A 7,941-nucleotide genomic window follows, 5' to 3' on the forward strand; every position below is an offset into this window, starting at 1 on the left:
TCATTTGCTTTTAATAGACATGTAGTTGAATGTTAGTTAAATGTCAGTTGAGCATCAAAGAGGCCATCAAATGGACCATCCAAGTAAAGTGTTACCACAAAATATTAGAGAATCTTTAAACACCAAAACAACACTGCTTTTATTGCCTGGTGATGCGCAAAATATTTGGCAACTACAAAATGGCATATTTGGTAAAAAAAAAAAAAAATGGGAAAATGGCTGTGTACAGAGCGGGAAGGGAGTGTGGGAGAGGGACGGTCAGGAGAGCTGGTAGGCTTAAACAGCAGGTTTAAGTTCATTTTTACATTCTACTCTACATTCTACAAGTGGCGTGCAAAAGTATTCATACTCCATGGACTTCCATGGAATTTTGTCATCTTACAACCTCAAACATATATTTTTTAAATCAATATTTTAAGTGACAGACCAACACAATGTAGCACATCATTGTGAAGTGCAACAAAAATTATGCATGTTTTTCAACTTTTTAAGCAAATAAAAATCTGAAAAGTGAGGGCAAAAGTATTCAGCCCTCTTTACTCTGAAACCCTTAAATAAAATTGTACAGTGCAATCAATTTCCATCAAAAATCAGTTAATTAGTTAATCGAGTCCAGCTCTGTGTAAATTTATCTCAGTATAAATATAAACATCTGTTCTGTGAAGACCTCAGTGGTTTGTTAGAGAACACTAGTTAACAAACAGCATCAAAAAGACCAAGGAACTCATCAAACAGGTCAAAGATAAAGTTGTGGAGAAGAAGTTTAAAGCAGGGTTAGGTTATAATCAGGGTTATGTTCAATAAATTATCCAAAAATGGAGTAAAATGAAGAAAAGTATTCAACAACTGCAAACCAACATGGCAAAACATGGCCGTAGACCCAAACTGAGAGATCAAGCAAGGAAAGTACTGGTCAGAGAAGAAGCCAACCAATAGGACTATGCTCACTCTGGAGGAGCTGCAGAAATCCACAGCTCAGGAGGAAGGAGAATCTGTCCACAAATCTGGCCTTTATGGAAAAGTGAAAAGACGAAAACTATTGTTGAAAGAAAGACGTTTACTACCTCTTTACTCCTTACTCTGTACAAGTTGTACAAAACGAGCTGAGCTAATTTAGAATTAGCATCTGTATGTTTACCAAAAGTCAGTCTTTTGGTAAACATACAGATGCTAATTCTGCATGACTCTATTAACTAATTAAGTAATTACGACTTCTAAAGGAAATTGATTGCACTGGATTTTATTTAAGGGTTTCAGAGTAAAGAGGGCTGAATACTTTTGCCCTCACTTTTTAGATTTTTATCTGCCTTTCAATGTGTAAATTTCATTAATATGTGACTTCAGTAGAGTAGCACTGCTGTGGTAAATTTATGACTGAAATTGCAGCAGTTTAAGTACATTAATGATTACAATAGCACCGCTGAGGTACATTTATATCTAAAATTGCACTGCTGGAGTTGGTAAAATTGCACTGCTTCAGCCAAATTATTTATTTTGTTTAAAGTAAATTTTATTGCATCACTGCTGACGACAACTACCAGATAACACAGCCTTCTTGAACGTCTGTCTTGCTTCAGTTCCCAATCATCTCGTTCCCTACTGAGACATCGAGACCAACAAAACCAAGACTACCTCCTGCCAGCCGACTCAACAGCTACCCTCCTCTACCCACAGTCTTTTGAATAGCTTTTTCATTTAGGAATTTGCCCATTTCATTCCTCCGAGGTAATTTCTCCCACTCTATTCAGCTGGCTAAGAGTGAGGTGCAATTTGTTTTCAATAAGCAATAAAGCCCTCTATTTGTCACTGTTCACTGAGATTCAACTGTGCAATTATCTGCAATTACCTTCTCAAAGAGTTTCAGTACAGCTACTGCATCAGTACTGGAGCGGAACTGCGTGAGGTAGAGGTACGAGTGAACGGCAAGTCATTTTTGACTCTCTGCCTCATATGTGATAAGTAGTATATGAGACTAGTCTAGACCTGGGTGCTGATATCACACGGCTGGTAGATAAGCGAGCAGCACAGCAGTTTTCCTTTTGCTTAAAAAAAACATTTTAATTTTAAGCATTTTAAGGTTTTATATAGCACTAAAAAGTGTTTTTTGACTCGAGAGTGAAACCTTTTTTTGGTAATAGACTCAGTAGACACACATAACAAAAAACATATATAATGACAGGCCAAAAATAATGAGATAGCAGCAGCGATTGTGAGATGTTAGCTTTTGACTAACTTTTGGCTAAACACTGTCCAGTCAAAGTATTCACATTCATTACTCTGTAGGTAGAACTATAGATAATAGGGTTTAAAAATACTTCTGTAGAAGTTGAAGTATCAACTCAACATTTTTTTTCTCAAATAAAAGTGTAAAAGTATTGGATTGAAATCTATTTAAAGTATAAAAGTAAAAGTAAAGTAAGGGGAAAATGGGAAAATCTGTTCTTTGATTCGTTACAAAAGTGATTCTAAAACAAATGTAATGACATGAGGATTTTTGGAAACACTTCCTATGAACCCTGTATTTATAATGCATTATAAATGCATTCAAAATGCGTTATATGACATGCATAATACCTTATAATGACTGTAATAAGCCTGTATAATTGCTCATAAGTACTGACAGCGACCTTCATAACACATTATAAACTACAAGTATAAGGGTTTATAAAGAAACAGCTTATAAGGCCTTGTAATATCTGTTCATAAGAACACAGATTTGGTATGTTTTGGTATAATGAATTCTAATAGCTGCTATAATTTCTCAAATTAAGCTTTTATAAAAGTGTGTAACACATTATAAAGCCTTATATACAGTCATTACAGACTATAAGTGAAGTGAGTTTTCATATGCATTTAAAATGTGAAGTAAATTTTAGTGTGCCTCACTGTAACATCTTATAGAGCATTATGAGTGCTCTTTACTGGCTTTACGTAAAGTGTGTTTTCAAATGCCTTGTCAAATGCCTACAGTGAGGCATAATAACATTTACTTCATGTTTAAAAAGCATATAAAAACACTAAAGCATTATACCAAAATATACTAAGTCTGTTTTATAGTGCATTACAACACTACATTGTATACAATTATACAATTTATATGAACATTACACTTCATAAGGCATTATGAATACAGGGTTCATAGGAAGTGTTACCGTTTTTTTTTTTTTTTTTTTTTTTGTATGTGAAGACCCACATAAGTGCATCTGTCTTTGGTTAAATGATTGTATATGGATGAGTTGTATCATTTCTTGCAATAATGAAGAATGTGTAAAACTAATTAGTTGGTAGTTGTTACCAAAATGGCAAATAAATAAAAAATATAGTCCTATATATACATGCAATCCCTTCTTTTTTTGTGGATCCAATAATATGAACCAATGTATTTTACTTAGCCTTTACTTTAGAGCCTTGTACTTGCACTATCAGTACTCTTCTTAAGCTTTAGTTTACTTTAGAGGACTACTTCAGAAAGTTCATTTGAGGACAGCTGACTCTGCTGTTTCTCTGAAGATGATCTGTGACGATGATTGAAGCTCAAAGCTTCATCCAGCTTCAAACGACGCGACTGATCAGATGAACAAATTTACTTTCAAACTGTTTTTTTTTTTTTTTTTTTTTTAGAAAGTCGAGACGGAAGGTCTCTTGCATTTATACTTAGCTTGGATTCACACTTTGTTCCTGCTGTTCAAACAGTAATTCGCCTGTAATAAGTGGTGCTTATTTTGCAGTAATCCTCCCCTTTAGCTCTGGGAAACGTGAGAAGTTTAGCAGTGGGCACGCACTTCCCCTGTTGTCAAGTTAGGGACGAGTGTGTGTGTGTGCGTGTGTGTGTGTGTCGGTGCGTGACTGTGCTCAGAGCTAGCTAGCTTTGTTTGTTCTCAGTGTGTCTCGCTTTTGATGATGATGATGATGATGATGCGCTGCTGGTTTATTTATAGCTGTACTCTTTTTGCTAATTAGGTAGAGCCTGAAGCCTATTGTTCAGCCCATACCACTGGTCTCTCGCTCGCCCATTAGTGTGATTAACTGACGCTAGGTGTGTGTGTACATGTGTTTTAACGCGTCATCTCATCAAAGAAGCTTTAGCTTTAGTTCCACCGTTCAAGAACCATTCAACTGTATATACAGGGGTTGGACAATGAAACTGAAACACCTGTCACCAATGTTGGCGGTTTCATGGCTAAATTACAGCAGCCTGGTGGTCAATCTTCATTAATTGCACATTGCACCAGTAAGAGCAGAGTGTGAAGGTTCAATTAGCAGGGTAAGAGCACAGTTCTGCTCAAAATATTGCAATGCACACAACATTATGGGTGACATACCAGAGTTCAAAAGAGGACAAATTGTTGGTGCACGTTTTGCTGGAGCATCTGTGACCAAGACAGCAAGTCTTTGTGATGCATCAAGAGCCACGGTATCCAGGGTTATGTCAGCATACCACCAAGAAGGACCAACCACATCCAACAGGATTAACTGTGGACGCTGTAAGAGGAAGCTGTCTGAAAGGGATGTTCGGGTGCTAACCCGGATTGTATCCGAAAAACATAAAACCATGGCTGCCCAAATCAAAGCAGAATTCATTGTGCACCTCAACTCTCCTGTTTCCACCAGAACTGTCCGTCACCACAAAAAATGTGTCCTCCACTCTATTAGAAATTCTCTTCTATAGGTGCTCCACCTTCTAGATGTATACAACTCAGAGACAGAAGCTCTGAATCTGTTGGTCAGCCTCTAGTTCTTTATGGACCATGTGGTCACAGTCCAGCAGTGACACTGTGGCGTTTAATGCTTGGATGAGAAACAAAGATGTAATGTTCATATCGTCGCTGTCCAATGAAAAACACTTATCTCCAAAACAGCAACTTTACAGGAGAGAGAGAGAAAAAAACTTGTAAACTTTTAATGGAGGTCAATGTAAAAAGAGTTTATTCCTTCAAGTTTATTCATCAAGAAATTTTGGGACACTGTAAGAGACAGTTTGTTGTGTAGTAAATTAAAAATCGACAAAAATGGAGATAAGTGTTTTTATTTGGACAGCGACAATATACATGTCCAAATACACACATTGATCACAGTGTTGGTCATCCTCTAGTCCTTCATTAGTAGGAACAAGACGCTGCCACTAGAACACAGGATGTTGCCCACAGGACTTTGCAGGTGAACTATTCTCAGTCCAGCAGTGACACTGAGGTGTTTAAAAACTCCAGCAGCACTGCTGTCTCTTCTCCACAATAAAGTATACACATATAGATACAGGACTACAATCTGTTGTTTACTTCCAGGAGAACTACAAGTAGAACTACAAAGTGTCCTATATGCTTGGATGAGAAACAAAGATATAATGTTCATATCGTCGCTGTCCAATGAAAAACACTTATCTCTAAACCAACAACTTTACAGGAGAGAGAAAAAAAACCTTGTAAACTTTTAATGGAGGTCAATGTAAAAAGAGTTTATTCCTTCAGGTTTATTCATCAAGACATTTTGGCACACTGTAAGAGACAGTTTGTTGTGTAGTAAATTAAAAATCGAAGAATCAACAAAAATGGAGATAAGTGTTTTTCATTGGACAGCAACGATATACATGTCCAAATACATACATTGGTCACAGTGTTGGTCATCCTCTAGTCCTTCATGAGTAGAAACAAGACGCTGCTACTAGGACACAAGTCCACATGATGTTGCCCACAGGACATTGTTGGTGAACTATTCTCAGTCCAGCAGTGACACTGTGGTGTTTAAAAACTCCAGCAGCACTGCTGTCTCTTCTCCACAATAAAGTATACACATATAGATACAGGACTACAATCTGTTGTTTACTTCCAGGAGAACTACAAAGTTCTATATACTGTACATAAATATCTGAACACACACATTGATCACAGTGTTGGTCATCCTCTAGTCCTTTATCAGTAGTACCAATATGCTGCCACTAGGACACAAGTCCACAGGATGTTGCCCACAGGACATTGCAGGTGAATTATTGTATGTCCAGCAGTGACAATATGGTGTTTAAAAACTCCAGCAGCACTGCTGTCTCTTCTCCACAATAAAGTATGCAGAGAAACATATAGATACAGGACTACAGTCTGTTATTTACTTACAGTAGGAATTTCAGCAGAACTATAAAGTTTCCTATATGCTTGGTTGAGAAAGAAAGATATAATGTACATATACATGTCCAAATACACACATTGGCCACAGGATGTTGCCCACAGGACTTTGCGGGTAAACTATTCTCAGTCCAGCAGTGACACTGAGGTGTTTAAAAACTCCAGCAGCACTGCTGTCTCTGATCCACAATAAAGTATACAGAGGAACATATAGATACAGGACTACAATCTGCTGTTTACTTCCAGTAGAACTACAAACAGAACTACAAAGTGTCCTATATGCTCGGTTCAGGAACAAGGATATAGATACTGTAGATACTGGAGATACTTTAGACATACAAACACAACAACGTCTCCCATCTCAGCAAAGTCACAAACTCCTCCCTCCCACCATGTCTTGATGTGTCCACTCCAGCACCCGCAGCCCACCTCCACCCCCACTTAACACTAATGCTAATAATGGCTGTTCCTGCCTGTTCCTCCACAGACTCCCAGCTCATTGAATTAGTCAACAGTCAGCAGACTAAACACGCCGCACGCCTCCCATCACGAGCCTCCTGAAAGCGTGACTCGCGCCCTCAGATAAAAGTACCAACTTCCCCCATCAACCGCGGCACAGACAATCCAGTTTGTGAGTGTGTGTGTGTATTTATGTGTGTGTGAGTTCATACTTACAGTAGTGGAGAGGACTGCGGGAGAGAAGCAGGAGCCCGTCTCTCGCTGCACTGCTGCCAGTGAGAGAGAGAGAGAGAGAGAGAGAGAGAGAGAGAGAGAGGGAGAGAGAGAGAGGCAGAGGCAGGGAGAGAGGGAGAGGCGGGCGCCGGTGGCGGGGGGGTGGGGGCCTCCAGCTCTGTGGCAGCAGACGCAGATAATCCACAACTGGACGCGTCTTATTTAGAAGGCGTGAAGTGGACACGGGCTCACGCTCTCACTTGTCCACTCATCAGCCCCCCCCCCCCCCCCCCCCCACAAAACACACACTCCTCCCCTTCTCTACACCCTGCAACCTCACACTACCACACTATCACTACTGTCACTACTGTCACCACAGGCTGCTTCCCACACCTCCTAGCTCCTGTCTTCCTCCTTTCAGGAGAAAAGAAAACGATGGAGAGAGAGAGAGACTGAGACAAAGAGACACATGCAATTTAACACAATACTAAAGGAGAAAAAAAAAACAAAAGAAAAAGAAGAAAGAAAAAAAATACAGGAAGCCAATGTGTCTCTCTCTAAAGGATTTTATAATCACACCCAAGCTCCGCCCCCACTTGGCTGTCTCCCCTCCCCTATTGTTATAGCAACGGCCAATCGCAGCGCCTCCTGGCACGAGCCTACTCTGCCTGCAGTGTGAATGTCAGTGTGTGCTCATGTGTGTATTTGTGTGTATGTGGCTGCTTTAAATAGCAAATATATAACCAGCGCCGGCTAAAGCGACTGCTGAGCTTTTCTGCCGCAGCCGTAGGCTCGGAATGCACTCTGAATGTTTGCTCTGTCCTCACATCACATGCGTACATAACATTATGACCACCTCCTTCTTTCTAAACACATCCTCATTTTCTAGGACATATAGAACACTTCGTAACTGTATACACATACATTACATGTGACTGTTGTTCTTGTTGTGGTTAATGGTGGATCACAGACAGCAGTGCTGCTGGAGTTCTTAAACACCACAGTGTCACTGCTGGACTGAGAATACCTTAGTGACAAATAAAGTAGATTAAAATATACTAAGCATTATTATGCTATAGTGCACTAAAGTGTTCTTGTAGCCACTTTATTATTAATCTGTATATTTAAAGAGTGCTAAAATGGAACCACTTTTTTT

At 39.3% G+C, this 7,941-nt stretch overlaps 1 protein-coding gene across 2 annotated transcripts in view; it reads right to left on the bottom strand.

Moving 5' to 3' along the window:
• Positions 1–7,033, bottom strand: part of cdk18 (cyclin dependent kinase 18) — a 548,438-nt gene extending 541,405 nt beyond the window's left edge. For both annotated transcript variants that reach the window (XR_007429358.1, XM_022682308.2), the window contains exon 1: positions 6,789–7,033. The gene's annotated coding sequence lies outside the window, so the exon portion shown is untranslated. The remainder of the gene's footprint in view (positions 1–6,788) is intronic.
• Between the last annotated feature and the right edge of the window lie 908 nt (positions 7,034–7,941).

This window comes from Astyanax mexicanus, chromosome 24 (assembly GCF_023375975.1).
Source record: "Astyanax mexicanus isolate ESR-SI-001 chromosome 24, AstMex3_surface, whole genome shotgun sequence".
Lineage (NCBI taxonomy): Eukaryota > Metazoa > Chordata > Actinopteri > Characiformes > Acestrorhamphidae > Astyanax > Astyanax mexicanus.